The sequence below is a fragment of the Macrobrachium rosenbergii genome, chromosome 15, assembly GCF_040412425.1.
Source record: "Macrobrachium rosenbergii isolate ZJJX-2024 chromosome 15, ASM4041242v1, whole genome shotgun sequence".
NCBI lineage: Eukaryota > Metazoa > Arthropoda > Malacostraca > Decapoda > Palaemonidae > Macrobrachium > Macrobrachium rosenbergii.
Window position 1 is genome coordinate 32,397,554 of NC_089755.1, and position 24,473 is coordinate 32,422,026.

Consider the following 24,473-nt stretch of genomic DNA (forward strand, 5'->3'; position numbering starts at 1 on the left):
GAAGTGATCCTCCAATCATTTAGATAAAGGGCCAAACATATTTCCTTCCCAAAGAATATTGTGTTTATTCTGTATTCCATGTATTCTGTTTGTAGAAGGAGAATTCTGTATTCTGGGTATTCTAGAATGTATAAGAAGGGTCTCAGGTTATTCTAAGATTTGAAATGACTAACTGGCAGCCCAGGTTTGTAGGTGTAACAGATGTTGGTGGACGAGAACTAGTTAGTTAGGAAAGGAATCTGGTTTTAGTAAGATCTCTCTCTCTCTCTCTCTCTCTCTCTCTCTCTCTCTCTCTCTCTCTCTCAATTATTATTCATATAGGAGGGTGTAAAACTGTGGTTTCTCTCCTAGATATATAAGTTTTGTAAAACTCTCCCATGAGGTATAATATTTTTTGAAAATGGTTTAAAATATTTGTGTTCTACAGCCATTGTGAAAAAGTGTGTTTTATAGATTACAAAATGGAGTAAGGTAATGTGCTCATTTACTTGTATTGTATCATGTTTAAAACTGAAGTGTTGTCTTGGTGAAAGATAGTTGTGATTTTAGTAAGAGGTGAGTTTAATCTTTTTAAAAGTGAAGGTAATCTTTTGAAAGATTGATATAATCTTTAAAAATATTTTGTCTTAGTGAAATTGCTGTTGGTATATTTATTTCTGCATATTACTTTCTTATATGTCCATGTTTTCATATTATTATCATATGCTCATGTGTTTATAATTTCACGGTGTTTCCCAAAGTTTGTGTTGATGATTAATTAGTGTTTTGTTGGTGTTGGTTTCATTGAGATTTCAGTGAATACTTATGTTGGTTTCAATTATTAAGATTTCAGTGAACATTTGTGTTAATTTCAATTATTAAAATTTACATTATAATCTGGAGTGAGTGTTAATCATTTGAACTTTGCTTAATTAAATTGATTTCTTGATAAATTAAAGTTTTGTGAGTTAATCTTGGTTAAGAAATACTTAAATCTTACACTGTTGTCATGTAATAGTAAATCTTTTTGAGACTGTGAACTCTACTTATAACTTTTGAACTTAGAAATAAATTTGTCTGTTTAAAGTTTTAAAAGTACAGTGTTTCATTTTGACCACCAGTGGTTAGAGATATTTGTGTGTGTATTCAAGGTAAGTGATATATCTGATTAATTCTCCTTTATCAAAGTGAAGTAGAACCAGGGAAACAATTATAGTATTTGATGGAGTGATGCCCTTTTTCCCCTAGTCTGTTTATAGCTTATCAGTTGTTACCTCACCCATAACTTGATAAATTTAGATTGATTTTTCAAGTGTTAAGCAAGTTTTAAGGGATCACTGCACCTTTAGAGTATTCAGTCTTAATATTATTGTTGTGGTGAAACTTTAAAGTTTTAGGCCCACATTCGGTACGATTTCATTCAACCTTAAGCCCTCCTGCCTAGCTTTGAATGAGACCAAGTTACAGTGCTGAGGAGTTTACTAACTTACTTAAATGTACCATGAAGTCAAGAAACATTATATTCTTTTTCCAACAAAGTGCAGTTGAGAAACAATCAACTATATTTCCTGCACCAATTCTTTTTGGGATGCCACACGGGTTCACAAATACGCATTTAAAAAGTTTAACACATATAATTAATATTTAAAGGACACAACAATCATCCAAGTTACATTAAGAAGCAAGAAAACATTAACATATTACTGCAAAAATTGACAAAACGTTACGTTACTTCGATAGAGGAAAACATAAATGGCAAGAAAAGGGGATTTCAGAATATTCTTATGAAGAAATTACTGCAATCACGACGACAGTTCACGAGGTGATGGGGCTGGATTTTACGAGAATTTCTTCTACAACTTGCCTTTCTGGAGTATGCTGCAGAAACAGGCAGAGCTTCATGTTCTCACCCTGGAAGAAAACTCGGAGCAGTACATTGGATAGCACAGTTGTCACATCTACAAAACTACAGGGTTACGTAACAAACCATCAACTAAAACACAAACATTAAGTTGTTTAATCGTAACCCAACATACAAAAAAAGGGTTTCGTCCAGAAGGCAAGCTTAAACTACTGGCATGTGCCCTTACAACAAGGAAATAACATATACATTCTCCACAGGAAGAAGTTTGACAACACTGCAATCAGACCATTTAATTTTATAGAGATGGATAAAATTTGCGAAAAGGTGTTTTACTACTTTAAATATTAATGTACTAATTTATACAAACTCATTGCTATAGTTAATATAATAAAAACTTCTTCTGTGGAGCAAACAATCACATCAACGTATTTTTTCATAGAAACTGGGAAATACATCAAAATAAGTATTCAAGAAAACTAGGAAATTTTATTCAAAGGGAATAAATGGCAATTCTTGACATTCTCCCCAAGAAAGAATCATAATTAGAAGTAATCACAACTGCACCCAGGGCGAATTCAATTGAATAACGCTATGCAGCTGTGACCATCTTAACACATCAAAATTCAAATCAAATATACATTTTAGAGTACATCCATAGAAATTAAATCCTTTCTCTCTTGATCACAGCGGATTGCTGCTGCACGCCGAGGTCTAGTACCACTCAGAGGCACACTATCTGGCTCCTGAGTTACGACACTATCAAATTCCCTCTCGGGTAATTCCAGAAGTACGAGCTTTGTGATTGATCTCATGTATAGTTTATTATTCACTCTCACTTCTACAGACCTAATCACACCATCAGACGATGGAAACAGCTGGGTAACCTTACCCAATGAGAGGGGAGGGATCTATAGCCTTTCCCAGATGATCATCTAAGTCTACCATCACTATGTCCCAACTTTCACATTTGCAGAGAGATAATCACTAGAATTAAAATGTCTCTCTCAAAGGACACTAAATAGTCTCTTTTTCCAAGAGTTCTCAAATTTTTCTTAGCACTGATGATAATCTAAAATATTGTTCTCTAAGATCACTTGAACTCATGAAAATCTGGGTCATCAGTTGCTGAATTGTTAGAGGAGGAAATACAAATATTTCGCCCATAAAGTAACATGGAGGGAGTCAAAGCCTCACAATCTCGATCAGAGGAGAGATAAGTCAGTGGTCGAGAATTTATCACAGCTTGAACTCAACAAGTAGAGTTCTCAACTCTTCAAAGGATACACGTTTGTGATATAAGGCTTTGGACAAACATCCCTTTAGAACACCAATAAGGCGTTCATAAAAGCCTCAGACCAGGGCTCGCGATGTAATAATTTCCAATTAACACAATTTCCTTCAAGGTATGACTTTACCTCTGGTTCATCCACAATTTCCTTCAGGAAATTATTAAATCCAACAAAATTCCTACCATTGTCAGATATAATCAGACTCGGCAGAGAATGATATGCTACAAAGCGTCGAAAAGCCAGTAGGAAATCGGAAGCAGTCATGGAATGAGTCAATTCAAAATGAACTGCCCTGCTCGTAGTACAGGTAAATAGACATATAAAGACCTTCTCCTCCAAGCCAGTCTCATGATCAAAAAACATTAATAGCACCAGTATAATCAACTCCTACTGATTGGAAAGATCTATCATATCTCACTCTTTCTGTGGGTAATGGTGGAGGAGGAGGCAAACACAACCGTTTCTTGGTTAACTTCTGACACAAAACACACTTTGACAGAATTGATTTGATAACTTGTCGTGCTTTCGGTACCCAAAAAGTTTCCCTCAACAATACCAGTACAGAATTGACACCACAATGGTGATGATGTCTATGCAAATGTTCAACTATCAACACTGTTAAATAACTTCTGGAAGGCAATAACATTGGGCACTGAGTATCATAAGACATGGAAGCGTTTTTCTTGCGACCCTGAGACCTAATTAGATTTTCCTCATCAACAAATAAGTTCAACTGATTACAGAAATTCTTAATATCCATGGACACTCCATGTGAATTCTTATCACAGAGGTACATTCTGGTAGTAGAAAAATGTTGCTTCTGTTCAAGAAGGACAAGTGCTTTCATTTCGTTAACAACAAACTTAGAACCTTTACTGCATTTATTAAGAAAAAGCAATATTGACCTCATGATACGTTTAAGCTTACTTAAATTACTGTAACGTGGGATGTCAATTAATGGGGTTGGAGGGTTAACAAACTTAGGTTCTGAAAGAATTTCATTAACATGCACAGTTTCTGTAGCTAAAGATTGGGGATAATCACCAGTTAAAAGCCATTTAGGGCCATTCCACCATAAGGAATTTTTGCGCTAAATCTTTACTAAACTACCTCTGGATAGAATATCAGCTGGATTATCCTTAGAGGGTATACCGTATGGAAACTTGAATTCATTAATTTCAGTGACTCTGTTTCGTACATAGGGGATTTTACTATTATTGTTCTTCACCCAACAAATAGAAACCATGGAGTCACTCCAGAGAGTGCAAGAACTCAATCTCAAATCATTATTCTGCATTAATCTTCCAGCAAGTTTCGCACCAAGGACAAGGCTGTCAATTCCAAACGCGGAATAGTCTGTTTAGGGTTTGGTGCAACTTACACTTACTGACCAGTAAACTGCTTACACTTCTCTTGAAATCAATCACATAGGCAGCAAAATCCATATGCCTTGTTAGAGGCATCACAAAATACATGTAAGTGGGAACAATCAGGATGTACAACAAACCTAGGAAACTTTAAACTTTCTACATTTCTAATACACTTGCAAATTTCATCAAACCTTGAACATAATGATTCTGGCAAAGGGTCATCCCACCCGTAGTTACTCCACAAACATTTAAGAAAATATTTACCTCTCACCTGTATTGGTGACAATAATCCCAGAGGATCAAACATTCGAGCTATTACTGATAAAACCTTTCGCTTGGTTAAAGGTCCTCTATACTCACAATTTACTTCCTTCAGTGACATCTCATCTTGTGTTAGATACCACTCCTAAACCCAAAACATTCACTCTTTCTTTGATAACATCTATGGTTCTGTTAAACTCTGAATCATTACTGACCCATTCTTGTAGAGGCATATTAGCATCTTCAAGAATCTCATTTATTACTGGATACTCATCCATCAAGACTGACATCCTTGTAAGTTTTACTAAAAATTATCTACATAGAAATTCTTCATCAGAGATGATGCAAGGGGATTATCATGTAAAGATAAATGATGCAAAGGGTTTGCTGCAAGAGAAAGGGGAGCATGTGGCTCCAAAACAAACTACACAAAACCGGTAAGTTACAGTAGACTTCAAATCGGAGGGATCAGTTATCCATAGAAATCTGCAATAATCACGACAGTCAGGTGAAATGCCTATCCTTAAAAAGGCTTTACTGATATCTGAAATCACAGCTTGGGTTTGTACGGAAACTCAACAGGGCATCAAAAAGTTTAGTAGTTAATGAGGGACCAGTTAATAAACAATCATTTAAGAAAGTTCTCCTTTAGCCTTGGAAGAAGCATTAAAAACTATTCGAATGGGAGTTGTTTCTGAATCCTTCAATACAGCATGGTGGGGTAAATAATGCCCTATAATAGGGGAGCCTGAGGGAATTAATTCTATAAACCCAGACTGAACAATCTTTGATAATCTTATCATAATGAGCATACAAGGAGGGGTCAGATTCGAATCTATGTAGCGAGGAATTTAATTGACCACTGGCTATTCTATAATTAACAGGCGGTCTATTTTCATCTTTAAATGGCAAGGACACTTCATACTTATTGTCAACCCTTTTTGCTTTATCCTTAAAACACTTAACTGATTCTCTTTCTTCAGGACTAATTTCAGATTGACGGATACCAACACTTTCTAAATCCCATAATTTTCTAACTTCACAACAAGAATTAATAGGATTTCCTCTACTTCTATTCTTGAACAACATACATTTGATGTAGTAATCTCATTAGATTCTACATTGTCAAAGACCAACTAGGAAGAGGTCAAAAATTAGTGCACCACCAGAACTATTCAATATCTGTATTCCAGAGCAAATTTGACTGTTGTGAATGAATTTTCCATAGTAATCAGCTCCAATGACTAATTCTATACCATTCACTTCATCTGAATTTAAATCATTATCTGCTAATTTTTATGCCTTTACTCGTCAAGAACGCAGCTGACTTACTTAAACCTGGAGAATAAATTCTGAATTAACTCTATCGAATGCAATGGCATTAATGACAGTACGAATCTTACCTAGTCTCACCACAACTCTTACTATATTACAATTAACTTCCATGGCATCACTGCCAAATGGTTTTACCTTTTAAGGCTACTGTTGCCAAATGGACGGTAGACTAAAATTGAACTAATTCCGTTGCAATAAACGTTCTTTGTGCACCAGAATCAAAGAGTGCTCTCCCAAAGGAACGATGTCCATTCCCTGACACAATTACATTAGCAGTAGGAAGAGCAGTCGAAACAGAACTCTTATTAGTCTGAGAATGATCAATACCCAAAGAAGCAGTCATAACTACTGGGGAATCGCCTTTACTTACAGCACCTTTAGAATCATTATGAGATTTCCCAGAACTAACATTTGACTTACTAACATTAGTACTATTTACACTCAACTTTGGTGGAGCAGGATTAACAGGGTTTCTGTTTTCTTACAAATCATCGGGTAATGAGGCCCATCACATATATTACATTTCGGTTTGTTTCTACATTCAGAGAATAAATGACCTCCTTTGAGGCAAGCAAAGCACAATCTTAAATATTTAACTATGTCCCTTCTACTATCAATGGTTTTGAAAGTCTTACAATCATGAGAGGCATGGTTCGACGAGCAAAAACACACAATTATGGTAAGAACTACTATTACTAGGCTTACTGTTACTTGGTTGTGCTCTCTGCACGTTTTGCACATTTGAGGAATCACTTTAGAATAGTTACCCTGATCACGTTTTCTCTTATTAGAATTCTCACCTTCGTAACAAAATTCCATTAATTCACAAACATATTTCAAACCTGAGGAAATTTGCTTTAAAATCAAGAGACATACTATTATGTTTATTAGCTATAGCCTTACGTGTTTCAGGTGATAATTTCTCGCATATTATACTAGAGAAAATGGGGTTCATGGCCTCTACATCTAAATTCAATGTGTTCATTTGTAAGATAATCTTCTCATATTCCAATTTGAACGTGTTCAAATCCTCTATTGTATGACTGGGAGGGACTAAATGCGTTAATTTGGACATAAGTCTACGTTTCAATTTGTCCTTATTATCATACTTCTCCTTAAGGGGTCTGAATAGCTACTGAATAATTGGCATTAGTGACAGGCAAACCTTCTATGGCTTTAAAGGCGTTATCCTTTAAACTAGCTCTGAGGGTAGAAAACTTAATCACATTGGAAATATCCATACGATCGTGAACTAAACTGTTAAATATATCCCAAAATGCAAGCCATTGTTCTTCCCCACCGCTAAATTCAGGTATCTTAATTGCTGGGAGTTTAGGGGAGGAGAGGGTTAATGGGAGCCGAAGGAGGAGGCAAAGCGGGCTGTTGATTTATATCTCCGTGTCAATCTCGCTCATAGTTTTCTGTGCAGTAGCAATAGCTTTCATACACATCTAGTTATTGCTCTATAACTTCTACATAAACTATCATATTCACTATCCTGTGAAATAATCGTCACATTCTGTGACCAACTATCTTCAAAACGTCGTAGACCCTCAATAAGACAACGTTCATACATTACAAGGGTCGATTTTGGTGTATCAGTATCACCAATGCAGTTACCTGCCTCATCAAGCAAATCTTGTATGAAATAATTTCCCTTTCAATAACTACCTAATCTTGGAATCCATTATCTTGTTAAATGGATCAATAAGAAACTTGCTCAAATATCAAAATTGTATGGCAAATTATCTAAAACCTGATTGAAAATATAACTAATCTTATTCATAGGTCGAATAACATTCACTGAATGATAGATAATTTGACCACGTGCTCTTCATCACTTCACAAAATAAATCTGATCACGAAAACCTAAGTTCAAAAATGGCTACGAAATTCAACAAGAATTTCTTCACAGAGTATTCACTAAATACGAACAATAATGTTCCATAAACAATAGATTACTTGGCAAAACACTTCAAGTAATCATCACTTCACAAAATAAATCTGGTCACGAAAACCTAAGTTCAAAAATGGCTACGAAATTCAACAAGAATTTCTTTACAGAGTGATCACTAAATACGAACAATAATGTTCCATAAACAATAGATTACTTGGCAAAACACTCCAAGTAATTCAATAACCCTGCTCACCAAATAACTTTGGACACGTGCCAGCTACACTAGAATGACTTTATAGCCATCCATCACCAACGTGAACTTTATCGTAAATTATCTTTAACATCCCAAAAAAAATCCTTTGTGAATCGTTATGGCATCCGGTTCGTTCGAAGGACCAAAGCAAAGCACTACTATAACTAGCAAAAGAATGTGGTGAAACTTTAAAGTTTTAGGCCCACATTCGGTACGATTTCATTCAACCTTAAGCCCTCCTGCCCTAGCTTTGAATGAGACCAAGTTACAGTGCTGAGGAGTTTACTAACTTACTTAAATGTACCATGAAGTCAAGAAACATTATATTCTTTCCAACAAAGTGCAGTTGAGAAGCAATCAACTATATTTCCTGCACCAATTCTTTTTGGGTGATTAATATTTAAAGGACACAACAATCATCCAAGTTACATTAAGAAGCAAGAAAACATTAACATATTACTGCAAAAAAATTGACAAAACGTTACGTTACTTCGATAGAGGAAAACATAAATGGCAAGAAAAAGGGATTTCAGAATATTCTTATGAAGAAATTACTGCAATCATAGACGACAGTTCACGAGGTGATGGGGCTGGATTTTACGAGAATTTCTTCTACAACTTGCCTTTCTGGAGTATGCTGCGAAACAGGCAGAGCTTCATGTTCTCACCCTGGAAGAAAACTCGGGAGCAAACATTGGATAGCACAGTTGTCACATCTACAAAACTACAGGGTTACGTAACAAACCATCAACTAAAAAATGTTTGAAACATTAAGTTGTTTAATCGTAACTCAACATAAAAAAAAAGGGTTTCGTCCAGAAGGCAAGCTTAAACTACTGGCATGTGCCCTTACAACAAGGAAATAACATATACATTCTCCACAGGAAGAAGTTTGACAACACTGCAATCAGACGTCATTTAATTTTATAGAGATGGATAAAATTTGCGAAAAAAATGTTTTACTACTTTAAATATTAATGTACTAATTTATACAAACTCATTGCTATAGTTAATATAATAAAAACTTCTTCTGTGGAGCAAACAATCACATCAACGTATTTTTTTCATAGAAACTGGGAAATACATCAAAATAAGTATTCAAGAAAACTAGGAAATTTTATTCAAGGGGAATAAATGGCAATTTTTGACAATTGTTATGAGGTTTCAAGTATCTGGCTGAAGTGAGGTAAATTTCTTGGTTTTATTATTTGTGTAATAACCAGGTATTAATCACTTTGTGACAATATATATATATATACATATATATAAAACATACATTGGACATACACACACACACACACACACACATATATATATATATATATATATATTATATATATATTTATATATATATATATATATATATATATATATATATGAACATTAAATTCTTTTCTTTGTATAATATCCATTTCACTCTACCTTGAAAATAATACCGAATGGGGATTATAATTAATAGGTGGTTAGTCACTTGACACTATCAAACTGCCGGACATTGAGAACCAACAGCGTTCAGTGGACACTCTAGACTAGACCACACGGATGTCATGTCAGGTGAAAAACCACTTATCAATTATAATTCCCCCTTGGTATTATTTCCGAAGTAGAGGGAATTGGATATCAGACGACATTTTTAGCTTAGTGTTTATATATATATATATATATATATATATATATGTATGTATGTATGTATGTATATATATATATATATATATATATATATATATATATATGTATGTATGTATGTATATATATATATATATATATATATATATATATATATATATATATATATATATATATATATATATATATATATATATATATATATAAATACAGTATATATATGTATGTATGTGTGTGAATGTGTGTATGTACAGTATATTATTGTGTGCGTGTATAATATTTTTAATGGTATTATGAATAATTTTTAATATTGTAAATTGACTGTTTTTACCATTTAATTTGTAAAGCCTTGGGAATGGAAAGGTGCAGGTGTTTTTTGTTGTAGTCCTAAGACTGGTCGTGGCCATCCCAATTTATAAAGGTTGGCGAGGCCCACATTTCTCATTTTGGCAATTGTGTTTTATATATTAGTGCATACTGCTTAACTTTTTGTCTTTTTTGCTTTAGAATTCAGTGCATGATACTTGGTTTGTAAAGTGTAAGCGTCCACATTTTGTTGATGCGGCATAATGTAGCCTTGCTCAGTACTCACCAGCTGCTGTTACAATAGCCTTTTAACCCAGCTTAACCTTCCTGATTGAAAGACCAGTTAGCAAGCAACTGCTGGTCACCCATACTGAAATGTCCCGTTTCTAATAATGTTTTTTCTTTTATATCATAAAGTCAGTAATATGTCTTCACAGGCAAAAATCTCAGCAAACAGAGTACACTGAATGTTTTTATACTTTCATATATTCTGGTGGGTGTTCACCAAAAATGTCTCGTATTTCTCTCATGTTTTAGTACTTTATTTTTAGTTTCTCTGTGTATTAAAAAAACTATTGTGTTCCTTTTGACTGGAGCTGGCAGTTCTGTAACGTATTACCCACTACTATCATTACGTTTAATATTTCACAAAAGAGTAATAACAAACTCTACTTAAATGGTAACCATTCATTTTGGATTTTTTCATTTATTTTTGTCTTCAGCGAATTAAATAAGAGACAACTAAAAATAAAGTGTTGATTTTATTTTGTTGTTTTAAATGGTGGTTAGATAAAGATCCAACGTTATATATAAGTACAAGTGCCCCAGATGTAGTCAGGGGTCTATGTCGGATCTACTAATAGGCTGTTGCGAGTACGCACTGATGCTCATTGAGGGGTCAGCTTCAGAACCGGGAGCAGATTGACCAGCCCTGAACAGTCTAATATTAGGAATCATTCCAAGATATGGAAAACTTTGATAGAAAATAAAGATTTTTCGATAATAGGACAAGTACAAAAAGAACATGATTTAACAATACTTGGATCTATTATTATCAAATTTACTGTACCACCGTTAAACTCCCAAACATCCTCTACACATTTGTTCATTGCCTGATGGTCTTGTTGAGCTGTTTCGTCTCTGTCTGTATGTATATTTGTTTATTTGCTTTTCTCTCTCTCTTTTGTAATATTCAACGCGAGTACAGTAGTTTGTTTTTAGCTTCCTTCTGGGTAGGTTGTCACAACCTGTTGCTTGTTCCTTTAGGATAGGTTTTAGTCATTTTGTTCTGAATGTTTTATTGTAATTTTAATTTGTAGTTCTGATTTTATTAGTTTACTGATTGCCATGTTCGCTGTTTGCAGCCTCGAAAATGCAACTATGAGGAGTTGTGAAACGTCGGCATAGTATATTAAAATGCATATGGACAGTGCCTTTCCCTGACCCGCCTTGGATAGTTCTTCGAGCTGTTGCTCCGGAAGTTAATATATTGCTATCAAAGGGGCTTCCAGGAAAAGGCATATGTATATCATATCATTATTATTGCAGGCGGCATTTAGCAATGTCACATTTCACCATGAAGGGTAAACTGAGCTAAAAAGTTTAGCCTTGATGATGTAATGTGACATTCATAAATAATAAACTGTGATGTGATATACGGTATGCCTTTTCCTAGATGGCCCCCTTGATTGCAGCTATAAGAAGCCTGCAGCTATATGACCTTTTACACACACACACACACACACACACACACACACATATATATATATATATATATATATATATATATATATATATATATATATATATATATATATATATATATATATACATACACACATACACACGCACACACAGACATATATATTTATGTGTGTGTATGTATGAATGAATGAGCATGAATACGAGCGTTTATATAAGGTAAAATGCCATTACTTTATTAATTCCATTTTGTATGCATAGATATGAGGCTCTTAACGGTTTTATTCAATGGTTTATACAGCAGATTGAATGAGAGACACCAATAATTAAGTAATTTTAGCTCTGGTCAGTATTTTTAGTCTAGATTCCGAGTCCATTTCTAGAAGCATGTGCAAGAGACAAATTCTTTTCCTCTGGAATCTTATTTCGCCTGAACTGAAGACTCCAACATTTTTCTCAAAACATATATTGGAAATTTGTCTTTTTCTCCCTTTTTTATTCCAGTCTCCGTTAGAATCATATACAAATAAAATGATGTGCTTTGAAGAAGCAGAAGGAAAGGCAACCATGTTTCCAGTATTGAAAAGCGCTTGTGCTCAATTGTTGGCTATGAGTCGTTTTGGATCAGTCTTATTGCTTATAAGGGAGTTCAAAACTTTGGACATGATATTGCTAAATATGTTTTTGGAGGACTGACTAGCCAGGTAGAAACTGATGACACCATTTGGAAGGAAGAATTTCATATCCAAAAGAATGAGGATTTAAAGAAGGAGTTAAGGAAAGCGTGGTCCTGTCTTGAAGAGCTTCGAAAAGCTCTTGTTGATGCTCAGGAAATGATAAGGAAAATTGAAAGCAAAAATAAAGACCTTTCCTCGAGTAACGAACGCCTAAAGAAGAAAAATGAAGAATGGAAGGATGCCATGATTAAGAAAGAAAAGGATATCGAACAACTGGAGGACTTCCTCTCTCGCCAAGAAACAGAACTTGAAAAGAACAAAGGAAAAATACTCGAACTGGAAGATGAAAAAATGTGAATGAGGTCTACATCGTCTATCTCGATGAAAAGCGGAGAGAGAAGATGAGGAAAGAGCTGGAAGGACGCCAGCGAGCCTCACAAAAAGAAGTTCATGATCCTCGAGCAAGAAGTGGCGCTCTTAACAACAGTCTTGGAAAAGAGGACCAGAGGAATGGTTTCGGTGTCCAGTTGAGGGTCCAGAAGCCGGACGATCGGACTCAAACGTTCCAACGGGACTTGGCTGAGAAGGAACCGCAAATTGTCTCGTCGAAGGAAAATTTCAGCGAAGAAAAAGGGGAGAAATCCAAACGAAGAAGAAACAAAGCAGGAGAAATACCCCCGCCCCTCCCAAGTTAAGCAGGACTGTGGAGGATTCTGACTGGCCTCCTGTTGGCTCTGCTGCGTGTCGCTCCGGAGGTGCTGCCATCTCCTGGGTCTCTTCGATGGGATCTGCTGGAGGATGGGTGTTGCCCACGGGAGTACCCCCACACCCATTCTCTAGCCAGCCCCTTCGAATGGGCCCAGAAGACCGCAGTGCCCTGGAACACGACGCAACAGCATCAACAAATGGTCAGTCAAAATCCATCTAGAGACTAGCGAGCTTTGGGGACTTTTGGAGCCTCATCCTTGAAGTTCTTGAGCCCTCTCCAGGCCCGCTTCCCCAGCCTGGCATGATACCTGCCTTCCTCCGAGGAAGCAGCCTCCGGGTCAGACCCTTCCTTTAAGGTTGTCCTCAAGGGAATGGCAAGCCTTGGGGGTTTTTGGGGCTCATCCTTGAAGTTCTTGGGCCCTCTCCAGGCCCACTTCCCCTGCCTGGCAGGATACCTGCCTTCCTCCGAGGAAGCAGCCTCTGGGTCGGACCCTTCCCTTCAGGGCTGCCCTCAAGAGATTGGCGAGCCTTGGGGGCTTTTGGACCTCATCCTTGAAGTTCTTGGGCCCTCTCCAGGCCCACTTCCCCAGCCTGGCAGGATGCCTGCCTTCCTCCAAGGAAGCAGCCTCTGGGTCGGACCCTTCCCTTCAAAGCTGCCCTCAAAAGACTGGCGAGCCGGGGGGGCTTTTGGGCCTCATCCTTGAAGTTCTTGAGCCCTCTCCAGGCCCACTTCCCCAGCCTGGCAGGATACCTGCCTTCCTCCGAGGAAGCAGCCTCTGGGTCGGACCCTTCCCTTCAAGGCTGCCCTCAAAAGACTGGCGAGCCTTGGGGGCTTTTGGGCTTCATCCTTGAAGTTCTTGGGCCCTCTCCAGGCCCGCTTCCTCAGCCTGGCAGGATACCTGCCTTCCTCCAAGGAAGCAGCCTCTGGGTCGGACCCTTCCCTTCAAAGCTGCCCTCAAAAGACTGGCCAGCCTTGGTGGCTTTTGGGCCTCATCCTTGAAGTTCTTGGGCCCTCTCCAGGCCCGCTTCCCCAGCCTGGCAGGATACCTGCCTTCCTCCGAGGAAGCAGCCTCTGGGTCGGACCCTTCCCTTCAAAGCTGCCCTCAAAAGACTGGCGAACCTTGAGGGCTTTTGAGGCTCACCCTTGAGGGGCTTGGGCCCTCTCCAGGCCCACTTCCCCAGCCTGGCAGGATACCTGCCTTCCTCCGAGGAAGCAGCCTCTGGGTCGGACCCTTCCCTTCACCAGATTCTTTGCTTTCTCTTACCCAGCTTTTCAAATATGACACTTGCTCTCTCTGAAGGCTTCCTGACAATCTGAAGCATCTTGGAGATTTATCCTGGAGACTTTAGGGTTTGGCGCATACATGAATGGCATTTCTCTCCTTCTTCCAGGAGCTGGAGACTGAAGGATTCCAAAATGTCTTCAAGGTTTTCAATCATTTTAACATCGCGTTAACAATTACTTAGAGTTCTTTTTCTGACATATAGGCAGTTTCTTTACTTTAACAAGTCGTCTTATGGGATTCCATCTTACTGATATATGTAGAATATCTCCCGACGAAGAGAGAAGACTTTTGGGTATTCTTATAGACGTTTTCACGACTCTAGGATCCTTTGAAGTAGCCTTCAGCTCCTAAAGCATTCCTGGAAAATCCAATGGGCGTTTCTAAAGGCTTCAGTGCCTAGAGATCGTCTTGAAGTCTTTGCGAGCCCCAGAAGCCTCCAGAATTCATCTCCAAGAACATAGGTTATTCATCTCCAAAGACATGGGCTTCCCCCAAAGAAATCTTCAAAGCCTTTCTTCTCCAATTTCTTCTCCATAAAACTCTGTTCTTTAGTATTGTGAAAGAAATCCAAAGGCTACAGAGCCTGGAGATTGTCTTGAAGCCTTCGGAAGCCCCAGAAGCCTCCGGAATTCCCAAAAATCTTCTGAATTCCCAGATTCCCTGCTGACAACTCTGGGTTAACAAGAGTGCACCAGTATTACGTAGTTCGGTGGTGGTCTTCCACCAGGATGGTGCTGCAAAGCCTTGCAGCCATCTTTAAAGGTCTGTTAACCCACAAATTGAACAGGGGCTTAGTGTGGTTGTAAATGTTTTTTTTTTTTCGTTAATATTTAATGAGCAGGTGTTTACCGAATGTTTAGGGTTTAGTAAGTATTTAGTGAATGTTTGTGAGTAACTGTTTAGTGAATGTTTATTTTAGGGTTTAATGAATGTTTTGTGAATGTTAGTAAATCCTTAGTGTGTAAGTATTCAGTAAATGTTTAGTGAGTTTTAAGGATTAGTGAATGTTTTGTGAATGTTTATTGTGTAAGTATTCAGCGAATGTTTAGTGAGTCTTAAAGGTTTAGTGAATGTTTAGTGTGTAGGTGGTCAGTGAATATTTAGGGTTAGTGAATGTTTTGTGAATGTTAGTGAATTTTTAGTGTGTAAGTATTCAGTGAATGTTGATTGAGAGTCTTGTGAATGTAAGTGTTTAGTGAATGTTTGGAGTGTAAGTATTCTGTGAATGTTTAGAGTGTTTAGGGTTTAGTGAATGTTTGTGAGTGTCAGTGAATGTTTAGTGTGTAAATATTCAGTGAATGTTTAGGGTTTAGTGAATGTTTTGTGAATGTTAGTGAGTGTTTAGTGTGTAAGGTATTCAGTGAATGTTTATGGTTTATTGAATGTTTTATGAATGTCAGTGAATGTTTAGTGTTTAAGTATTCAGCGAATGTTTAATGAATGTTTATGGTTTAGTGAATGTTAGTAAATGTTTAGTGTGTAGGTATTCAGTGAATGTTTTGTAAATATTTAGTGTGTAGGTATTCAGTGAATCTTTAGTGAATGTTTAGGTTTTATTGAATGTTTTGTGAATGTTAGTGAATGTTTAGTGTGTAAGTATTGGGTGAATGGTTAGTGAGTGTTTAGTGGATGTCTTCTGAATGTTAGTGTTTAGTGAATGTTTAGTGTGTAAGTATTCAGTGAATGTTTAGTGTGTACGTATTCAGTGAATGTTTAGTGATTTTTTTGGGTTTAGTGAATGTTTAGTGTGTAAATGTTTAGTGAGTGCTTATGGTTTAGTGAAGGTTTACTGCATGTTAGTAGTTAGTGAATGTTCAGTGTGTAAGTATTCACTACACACTAAATATTCACTAACTAGGGATTAGTGAATGTTTTGTGGATGTTAGTGTTTAGTGAATATTTAGTGTGTAAGTATTCAGTGAATGTTTAGTGAGTGTTTAGGGTTTTAGTGAATGTTTATTGTGTGTTTAGTGAATGCTTAGCATTTAGTGAATGTTTGGCTATCGTTAGTGTTTAGTGAATGTTTATTGTGTAAGTATTCAACGAATGTTTTGTGTGTATGTATTCAGTGAATAGTTAGTGGGTGTTTAGGGTTTAGTGAATGTTTTGTGAATGTTAGTGTTTATTGAATGTTTAGGAAGTATTCAATGAATGTTTAGTTTAGAGTGCTGAATGAGTGATTAGTGAATGTTATTGACTGTTTAGTGTTTAATTAATGATTAGGGATTTAAAAGACTGGCGAACGTTGAGAGCTTTTGGGGCCCATCCTTGAGGGGCTTGGGCCCTCTCCAGGCCCACTTCCCCAGCCTGGCAGGATACCTGCCTTCCTCCGAGGAAGCAGCCTCTGGGTCTGACTCTTCCCTTCACCATACTCTTTGCTTTCTCTTACCCATCTTCTCAAATATGACACTTGCTTTCTCTGAAGGCTTCCAGACAATTTGAAGCATCTTGGAAATTTGTCCTGAAGACTTTGGACTTTGGCGCATGCGCGAATGGCATTTCTCTCGTTCTTCCAGGAGCTGGAGACTGAAGGATTCCAAAATGTCTTCAAGGAAAATCCCGAAGGCTTTAGATTATTTTAACATAGAATTAACCATTACTTAGAGTTCCTTTTCTGAGACATAAGCAGTTTCTTTACCTTAATGAGTCGTCTCCTATAATCTTATGGGATTCCATCTTATTGATATACATAGATATCTCCCGACGATGAGAGAAGACTTCTGGGTATTCTTGAAGACGTCTTCATGACTGTACAGGAATTTCTTTGAATACAGTTACTAAACACTAACTAAACAGTAATGTAAAATCACTAAACACTAACGTTCACAATACACTTACACTCACTAAACCTTCAAACTTACTATACACTCACACTCACTAAACACACACACTTACTAAGCACTCACACTCACTAAAATCTCACACTTACTATACACTCACACTCAATAACACTAAACACTCACTGAATACTCAACACTCACTAGGCTTTCACTATACACTAAATGCTCGTTAAACACTCATAAAACACTAAACACTCACTAAATACTCACTGTACCCCAAACACTCAGTAAACATTCACCAAACACTCTTAATCCTGAACATTCATTAAACACTAAACACTCACTAAGCACCCAGTATACACTAACATTCACTAAATACTCACTATATGCTAAACACTCACTAAAGATTCATTAAGTACTCACTATACACTAAACACTCACTAAACCCTAAACACTAAATACTCACCAAACCCTAAATCCTCAATAAATACTCACTATACACAAAACACTCACTAAACATTCACTAAGCACTCACTATACACTAAACATTCACTAAACCCTAAACACTCATTAAACACTAAATATTCACTAAACCCAAAGTCCTCATTGAATCCTTAAACACTAGACAGTCAATGAACATTCACTAATCACTCATTAAACACTCACTAAACACTTACATTCTAAACATTCACTAAACACTGATTTTCACAAGACATTCACTAAACACTCACTAAACATTTGCTAAACCATAAACACCCACTAAACATTCACTGAACACTTACACACTAAACATTTATTAAACACTGACATTCACCAAACATTTACTAAACCCTCAGCACTCACTAAACACCCACTAAACATTCACTAAACCCTAAACACTCACTAAACAATCACTGAATACTTACACACTAAACATTCACTAAATATTAACATTCACAAAACAATCACTAAACCCTAAACACTCACTAAACATTCACTGAACACTGACACAGTAAACATTCACTGAATGCTTACTAAACAATCACTGAACACTCACTAAACAATCACTGAATACTTACACACTAAACATTAACATTCACAAAACAATCACTAAGCCCTAAACACTCACTAAACATTCACTGAATACTTACACAGTAAACATTCACTGAATACTTACACACTAAACATTCACTAAACACCAACATGCACTAAACCTTCACTAAACCCTAAACACTTACACACTAAGCATTCACTAAACCATAAACACTCACTAAACATTCAATGAGTACTTACACACTAAACATCCACTTAACACTAACATTCAGAAGACATTCACTAAACACTCACTAAGCATTCTCTGAATGCTTACACACTAAACATTCACTGAATACTTACGCACTAAACATTCTCTGAATACTTACACACTAAACATTCACTGAATAATTATGCACTAAACATTCACTAACATTCACTAAACCCTAAACATTCACTGAATACCTACACACTAAACATTCACTAATATTCACAAAAATTCACTAAACCCTAAACATTCACTGAATACTTACACACTAAACATTCACTAACATTCACAAAACATTCTCTAAACCCTAAACATTTACTAAACATTCATGGATTACCTACACACTAGGCATTCACTAACATTCACAAAACATTCACTAAACCCTAAACATTCACTGAATACTTATAATCTAAACATTCACTAACATTCACAAAACATTAACTAAACCCTAAACACTCACTAAACATTCACTGAATACCTACACACTAAACATTCACTAAACCCTAAACACCCACTAAGCTTTCACTGAAAACCTACACAATGAACATTCACTAACATTGCAAAACATTCACTAAACACCAAACCCTCACTAAACATTCACTGAATACTTACACACTAAACATTACTTAACATTCACTAAACCTTAAACCAAACATTCACTAAACACTTACAAACATTCACTAAACAATTGCTCACTAAACCCTAAACATTCGGTAAACACACTCATTAAACATTAACGATAAAAAAAAAATTCACAATCGCACTAAGCCCCAGTTCAATTTGCGGGTTACCAGACCTTTAAAGAGGGCCGCAAGGCTTTGCAGCACCACCCTGGTAGAAGACCACCGAATTACGCAGTACTGGTATGCAGATCACAACTTCAAGCATATTACCCTCTATATTCCAAGTGGATCTTATCTGGATCATTCTTGTCATCCCAGGGTTTTCAGCAGGGAATCTGGGAATTCAGAAGCTTTTTTGGGAATTCCAGAGGCTTCTGGGGCTTCCAAAGGCTTCAAGACAATCTCCAGGCTCTGTAGCCTTTGGATTTCTTGCACAATACTAAAGAACAGAGTTTTATGGAGGAGAAATCGGAGAAGAAAGGCTTCGAAGATTTCTTTGGGGGAAGCCCACGTTTTTGGAGATGAACAAGCCTACATTCTTCAAGATGAATTCTGGAGGCTTCTGGGGCTTGTGAAGGCTTCAAGGCGATCTCCAGGCACTGAAACTTTTGGAAACGCCCATTGGATTTTCCAGGAATGCTTTAGGAGCTGAAGAATGCTTCAAAGGATCCTAGAGTCATGAAGACATCTTCAAGAATACTCAGAAGTCTTCTCTCGGCGTCGGGAGATATTGCATATATCAGTAAGATGGAATCCCGTAAGATTATAGAAGACGAATAGTTAAAGTAAAGAAAAAGAACTCTAATTAATGGTTAACACGATGTTAAAATGATCTAAAACCTTCGGGATTTTCTTTGAAGGCATTTTCGAATCCTTCAGTCTCCAGCTCCTGGAAAAACGAGAGAAATGCCATTCGCGCATATGCCGAAGTCCAAGGTCTCCAGGACAGATCTCCAAGATGCTTCAAATTGTCTGGAAGCCTTCAGAGAGAGCAAGTGTCATATTTGAAAAGCTGGGTAAGAGAAAGCAAAGAGTATGGTGAAGGGAAGGGTCCGACCCAGAGGCTGCTTCCTCGGAGGAAGGCAGGTATCCTGCCAGGCTGGGGAAGCGGGCCTCTAGAGGGCCCAAGCCCCTCAAGGATGGGCCTCGAAAACCCTAAAGGTTCGCCAGTCTTTTGAGGGCAGCTTTGAAGGGAAGGGTTCGACCCAGAGGCTGCTTCCTCTGAGGAAGGCAGGTATCCTGCCAGGCTGGGGAAGTGGGCCTGGAGAGGGCCCAAGAACTTCAAGGCTGAGGCCCAAAAGCCCCCAAGGCTCACCAGTCTCTTGAGGGCAGCCTTGGAGGGAAGGGTCTGACCCAGAGGCTGCTTCCTCGGAGGAAGGCAGGTATCTTGCCAGGCTGGGGAAGTGGACCTGGAGAGGACCCAAGAACTTCAAGGATGAGGCCCAAAAGCCCCCAAGGCTCGCCATTCTCTTGAGGGCAACCTTAAAGGAAGGGTCCGACCCAGAGGCTGCTTCCTCGGAGGAAGGCAGGTATCCTGCCAGGCTGGGGAAGCAGGCCTGGAGAGGCCCAAAAACTTCAAGGATGAGGCCCAAAAACCCCCAAGGCTCGCCAGTCTCTTGAGGGCAGCCTTGAAGGAAAGGGTCCGACCCAGAGGCTGCTTCCTTTGAGGAAGGCAGGTATCCTGCCAGGCTGGGGAAGCGGGCCTGGGGAGGGCCAAGAACTTCAAGGATGAGGCCCAAAACCCCCAAGGCTCGCCATTCTCTTGAGGGCAGCCTTGAAGGGAAAGGTCCGACCCAAGAGTTGCTTCCTCGGAGGAAGGCAGGTATCCTGCCATGCTGGTGAAGCAGGCCTGGAGTGGGCCCAAAAACTTCAAGGATGAGGCCCAAAAACCACCAAAGTTCACCAGTCTCTTGAGGTCAGCCTTGAAGGGAAGGGTCTGACCCAGAGGCTGGAGTGACTGAGTCCGATCGTCCGGCTTCTGGACCTTCGACTGGTCACAGAAATTATCCCTCTGGTCCTTTTTTGCAAGGCTGTTGTCAAGAACGCCATTTCTTGCTCGAGGATCATGAACTTTTTGTGAGGCTCGCGGGCGTCCTTCAAGCTCTTTCCTCATCTTCTTTCTCTCCGCTTTATGGGTCTTCACCTTTTCCTCGAGATAGGCGATGTAGACCTTGTTCACATTTTTTCATCCTCCAGTTCGAATATTTTTCCTTTGTTCTTTTCAAGTTCTGTTTCTTTGCGAGAGAGGAAGTCCTTCAGTTGTTCGATATCCTTTTATTTCCTAATCATGGCATCCTCCCATTCTTTATTTTTCTTCTTTAGGCACTCATTATTCGAAGAAGGGTCCTTATTTTTGCTTTCAATTTTCCTCATCATTTCCTGAGCATCAAATAGAGCTTTTCGAAGCTCTTCAAGACAGGAGCACGCTTTCCTTAACTCCTTCTCTAAATCCTCATTCTTTTGGATATGAAATTCTTCCTTCCGAATGGTGTAATCAGTTTCTATCTGGTTGTTCCAGTTTCTGAGAGCAGACTTGAGGGGCGCGCCGATCGCCGAATTTCGAGGAATTATCGATTTTCAAGTGTTTTTTTTTATTACATTTTTGTTCACTGCATTTACCGGCATTTGAGCGGCATTGAACGAAAAAATTTTCGCAAATATTCTGTTTGAGAAATGTACTTTACTTTCCTACTAAAATACACATTATCTACGTTAAAAGCTGGCTCTCTCTCTCAAAAAATATAATACCTGAGTAAATATGTATCTATGTACTGTATCTCGATATCGCCCTGTGAGCGACATTGTGCGACAAATTGTCGTACAATGTCTGTATGACTTGTCAATTCTGGATAGTGGAAAGCGAGAAATTTACTTCAGTATCCTACTAAAACTACCCATTTTCTACGATAAGAGGTTGTTCGTTCTCTAAAAAAAATATCAAAATATCAAAAAAGTAAATATATATCTCTGTATCTCGATATTTTGAACTCGTTATCACAAGTGTACCATGCTAACTAGTATACTTATAGTATTTTATGCTTCTTGACATATTTTCACTGTGTATTTTCGGAAACATGAAATTAAATAAGTAGGTAACAGTTCCAATGTTTCTGGTTCAAGCGATAATGCTGCGATATCCCAGTTCTCTGTGAGACTGTGACGCATTTCCTTCTCGGATTTTCTTATCGTGTAGTACATTCACGCAATTCCATTGCCATAAGCAAGAAAAGTACCATCCTTATGAGAGAGAAATTTGAACGATTGCGTCGCGTAAGTTTGTTACAAGAGAGGGACCAAGCAAACGGGAATTGTCCCCTAGTTGGTAGAGCAACGACACCAGAACGCCCATATCTAGGTGCAGTAAGGGATTTGTTTTCCTGTATTAGTGGTATTCTATTTAGTGATTACTATTTTTCATAACATTAATAATTGTATAAGAAAACAATGCTTGATTTTATTGCAGTGAGTTGTCGTCTGACTCGTGACTTGTGTAGGCTTGGTTGTTCAGTGTTTGTTTACTTTATCCTCTCAGTTGTTTGTTTATTTGCCTCTCCAATATCTGAACGGAAAACATGTACAGTGGTAGCGTATATAGGTTATTTAGAAAACTTATATTGATAGCATATACTTTTATAGGTTATGAAGAATTTCTTAGGGTGAGTGTGAAACGATAGGAACAAAACTCCTAGAATACCATGTCTTGGCCTAACCTCATGAGGGTATTTATTTTTACAATATGAAAAAAAATTCGCACTGATAGCATATAGCCTACTATTTTTCATACAAAAATGGGAAAAAGCATGTTAAAACGAAGAGGAAATAATATACTGTATTTTATAGGTTATGGAGAAAGCAGTATAGTGATAGCATAGCCTATATTAGTGGATTTTTTATGAAAAAACTTTGCACTGATAAATATATATATAAGTATATATATATATATATATATATATATATATATATATATATATATATATATATATATATATATATTTATATTTATATATATATATATATATATATATATATAATTATATATATAATTATATATATATATATATATATATATATATTATATATATATATATATATATAAGATATAATTTACTGTAATACAAAAGTATAATATGAAGATAAAAAGGCCCTTAATTAAAACACTATATGGGGAGATGATGCGTTACAAGTGTATATATACTGCCATGCCTACATGTGGTTTGTATACATATTCTTGTAACACATCATGTGTCCATAGGCCTATTTTACCAGTGAACATGGGCACAGAGGGAAGTGCTCAAAATATATGGTTATAGCACTCAAACAGTGTTTTATGGGCCTTTTGTATATATATATATATATATATATATATATATATATATATATATATATATATATATATATATATATATATATGTGTGTGTGTGTGTGTGTGTGTGTGTGTGTATATATATGAATGCAAATTTTAGGTAACATAAATCAAGAGAGAGCACATTTCTATTCATTTGATTATATTGAAAATTTCAGGGCATATTTCTTATATGAAAAAATAGTTTTTGGGCAAAAATCAGCCTTCTAACTGTCATAGTTTCATAGTTATTACAAAATAACCATAAATTTTTTTCTTTTGCCATTTTCTCAAAACCTAGTTTTTTCAAAAATAAAAGCTTATAACTCCAAGAAGACTGAACCAAATTCAGTGAAACTTTTACAGTGTAGTATAACTATATATCTTGATTTAATATATGGAAATTTATTTTAGAGTGAAAAATTTGTTTTGCATATTTTTTTTAAAGTTTTTAAATCTTTTTGACAAATGCAAAAAAAATTAACGTAGAAGTCGAATTTCTAAATTTCCCATGTAGGAAATTTTCATTATTAATTGAAGAGTAAGTGGTAAAAATTTGAAGCAAATCCCTTCATTCATAAGGAAGTTATAAGCACTTACTTTATAATGGGGCTTATGGAGCCAGCGCTCCCCTTAATCGTATTGGCCTTTCCGTGTAGATGGCTAGTTAGTCCTTCAAAAACATTTTTAACAATATCATGTCCAAAGTTTTGAACTCCCTTTATAAGCAATGTTTTTCAATACAGGAAACATTCTTTCCTTTCCTTCTACTTCTTCAAAGCATATAATTTTATTTGTGTATGATTCTAATGGAAACTGGAATAAAAAAGGGAGAAAAAGACAAGTTTCCAAAATATGTCTTTAGAAAAGTATTGAAGTCTTCAGTTCAGGCAAAAT

At 37.0% G+C, this 24,473-nt stretch overlaps 1 long non-coding RNA gene across 1 annotated transcript in view; it reads left to right on the top strand.

The window, feature by feature from the left end:
* Window positions 1-221: 221 nt before the first annotated feature.
* The window catches only part of LOC136846514 (uncharacterized), a 41,285-nt gene continuing 17,033 nt past the window's right edge, over window positions 222-24,473 (top strand). The window contains exon 1 of the long non-coding RNA XR_010855424.1: window positions 222-248. This is a non-coding gene — a long non-coding RNA (uncharacterized lncRNA). The remainder of the gene's footprint in view (window positions 249-24,473) is intronic.